Below are 3,591 nucleotides of genomic sequence, written 5' to 3'. Positions count from 1 at the left end.
TATGCAGGAAAAAATGTTTCTTTCCTGCCCTGACCTCCGGTTCATCAGCTTTTCTCTGTAAAAGCAAACACAATTGTCAGTTTATAGCGTTATTTTACAGATGTCGCTTTGTGCCCTCTCTCTCCGTATCTCTGTGTGTATACACACACACACACACACACACACACACACACAGAGTTAACCCTTGAACCATGTGCAGGTTTATGTATATGTGGATTTTATTCAATAAATAGTCAATCCTCCATACAGGTGGGTTCCACATCTGGAACCAAATGCCAATAAAAAATAACAGTATTTATTGGATTTGAAACCCGTGTATACCAAGGGCCCACATTTTGTAACCATGGGTTCCACAGGGGCAACTGTGGGACTTGAGTATGGACAGATTTTGGTATCTCCCGGGAGTACTGGAACCAATCCCCTGAGGATACCAAGGAATGACTAGATAGAGATAGAGAGAGAAAGGATATAGATAGATGTGTGTATTGTGTGTGTATATATAAATTGTATAGATCAGGGTGTGTGTGTGTGTGTGTGTGTGTGTGTCTACCTGGAACATATCTATCCCTACCAGTGTTTCCTGCATCTTATTTCATTATTCATATATCTTGCAGCTCATTCTGTATCAGTGCATATCGCTCTGTCTCATTCTTTTGTTTGTTTCAATTTCTGTGGAGAGAAGAGATGGGAGGAGGGGAAAGAGAGAGACAGAAGAGAGGGAAGGAGGAGGACGGAGGAGGGAAAACAAGGGTTACAGCTAGGGTGTGTGCAGAGGCATTGCCATATTTTAACCCTAACAGACCAGCCACTGAATGTGCCCTGAACTTTAGTGCCTCCAGGATTTTGTCGATACTGTTCCCTCTACCGAAAATGGCCTCCTTCTTTCCTCTCAATCTGCTAATTCCCGCTATTCTTTCAGGAGAGTATTGTCCCTCCAGTGCTAAAGAGAGCTAGACATGCAGCAAATGCTGAATGTATGAAACTGAAACGGGGAAAGTTCCTTCCCCATCCCCCTCGCAGGGCATGTGATGGGGGTGTGGTTGCTTCTTCAGTGCTCTGCTGCTCAATCCTCTAGGGGGAGCAAGCAGACGGGCAGGCTGTGGGGCTGTGACCCCATGGCAGTGTCTACGGGTGAAAGCTGACAGCTCTGAAGCCCCAGGGGACGTGTGTTACAGGGTGCTCTTTTAGTTTTGCCGTTCGTAGGATCCATAGGCAGTTTGTGTTAATAAGCTCAATTAGACCCCCTGCCGAGGGCTTTCTGTATCCCAGTATTCTTGCCTTGGTGTACCGGAAGAATCAGATCACACGTGGGCTTGGAGAATAAGTGCAAGGCTTTATTAAATGGAAGTAGCTCTCAGCAGATGGGTGAGCCAGAGGGAGATGGAGTGGGAAGGTGGTATTCCCCTTGAGTCAGGCCACTCAGCAGCTCTCCTCCCACCTTCTGGCCAAACTCTACATCATTCGGCTGGTGGATGGCCTGCTGGCCTGCCCCATACCTGTCAGTGCACTTTTATGCTGTCCAGCTGCTTGTGTGAGTGCCCGCTAGGGTCTTGGTTTGTGTGTGTGTGTGTGTGTGTGTGTGTGTGTGTTTTGAGACGAAGTCTTGCTCTGTCACCCAGGCTGGAGTGCAGTGGCGCAATCTCGGTTCATTGCAACCTCCGCCTCCTGGGTTCAATCAATTATCTGCCTCAGCTTCCCAAGAAGCTGGGATTACAGGCGCCTGCCACCATGCTCAGCTAATTTTTTGTACTTTTAGTACAGACGGGGTTTCACCATCTTGGCCAGGCTGGTCTTGATCTCCTGACCTCAGGTGATCCACCCACCTCAGCCTCCCAAAGTGCTGGGATTGTAGGCACGAACCACTGCAACCAGCCTTGGTTTTTTTTTTTGTTTTTTTGGTCTTTTTGAGACGGAGTCTCACTCTGTCGCCAGGCCGGAGTGCAGGGGCGCAATCTTGGCTCACTGCAACTTTTGCCTCCTGGATTCAAGTGATTCCTGTACCTCAGTCTTTCAAGTGCCTTCCAAGTAGGCACGCGCCACCACACCCAGCTAATTTTCAAATTTTTAGTAGAGACAGGGTTTCACCCTGTTTGGCCAGGCTGGTCTCGAACTCCTGACCTCAGGTGATTCACCCACCGTGGCCTCCAAAAGTGCTGGGATTACAGGCATGAGCCAGTGTACCCAGCCGGGTCTTGGGATTTTTACAGGCACAGGTTGGCGGCGTAGCGGGCCAGGGTGGTCTTGGGAAATGCAACCTTTGGGCATGAAAATAGAAATGCCTGTCCTCACCGAGGTCAATGGGCACAGGCGCCGGGGGGTGAAGCCCTAGCCAGGGACCATGCTCTTCCCTTCCCAGCACTTCCCTGTCTCACTTCCATATCAAAACCACCTTGAAAATGTAACACAGTCCCTTGCACTAAAACCTCTGCCGATGGTGGCTCCAAACCACAGGCTTATAAAGACCTGCAAGATCTAGCATTGTCTACTTTTTTTTTTGAGATGAAGTCTTGCTCTGTCGCCCAGCCTAGAGTATAGTGGTGTGATCTCGGCTCACTGCAATCTCTTCCTCCTAGGTTCAAGTGATTCTCCAGCCTCAGCCCCCCAAGTAGCTGGGATTACAGGCAGGTGCCACCATGCCCAGCTAATTTTCGTATTTTTTAGTAGACACGGGGTTTTGCCATGTTGGCCAGGCTGGTCTCAAACTCATGACCTCAGGTGATTCGCCCACCTCAGCCTCCCAGAGTGTTGGAATTACAGGAGTGAGCCACTGCACCTGGCTAGCATTGTCTACTTCTTTTTTTTTTTTTTTTTTTTTTTTGAGATGTTATTTCACTCTTGTTGTCCAGGCTGGAGCCCAATGGCACGATCTCAGCTCACCACAACCTCCACCTCCCGGGTTCAAGCGATTTTCCTGCCTCAGCCTCCCGAGTAGCTGGGATTACAGGCATGCACCACCACGACTGGCTAATTTTGTATTTTTAGTAGAGATGGTGTTCCTCCATATTGGTCAGGCTGGTCTTGAACTCCTGACCTCAGGTAATTCACCCACCTCAGCCTCCACCTCAGCCTCCCAGAGTGTTGGAATTACAGGAGTGAGTCACTGCACCTGGCTAGTATTGTCTACTTCTTCTTCTTCTTTTTTTTTTTTTGAGATGGAGTTTCGCTCTTGTTGTCCAGGCTGGAGTCCAATGGCTGGATCTCGGCTCACCACAACCTCCGCCTCCCGGGTTCAAGCGATTCTCCTGCCTCAGCCTCCCGAGTAGCTGGGATTACAGGCATGCACCACCATGCCTGGCTAATTTTGTATTTTCAGTAGAGATGGGGGTTTCTCCATATTGGTCAGGCTGGTCTCGAACTCCCGACCTCGGGTAATCCACCCGCCTCGGCCTCCCAAAGTGCTGGGATTACAGGCGTGAGCCACCGCACCCGGCAGGATTATCTACTTCTATACTGTTAATGCCTATTAATGCTGTAATCACACGCGTGAGCCACCTCGCCCCGCCGATCTTCGTGTTTTAAATCCCGACACCAACGCGCGGCAGGATTCGCAACGCCTGCAGTCAAGGTCTCAGCGCTCAGTTCCCTCAGGCT

The sequence above is a fragment of the Trachypithecus francoisi genome, unplaced genomic scaffold (genome assembly GCF_009764315.1).
Source record: "Trachypithecus francoisi isolate TF-2019V2 unplaced genomic scaffold, Tfra_2.0 Lachesis_group10, whole genome shotgun sequence".
Taxonomy (NCBI): Eukaryota; Metazoa; Chordata; class Mammalia; order Primates; family Cercopithecidae; genus Trachypithecus; species Trachypithecus francoisi.
The sequence above is the reverse complement of the archived record's forward strand: the minus strand, read 5'-3'. Positions refer to the sequence as shown.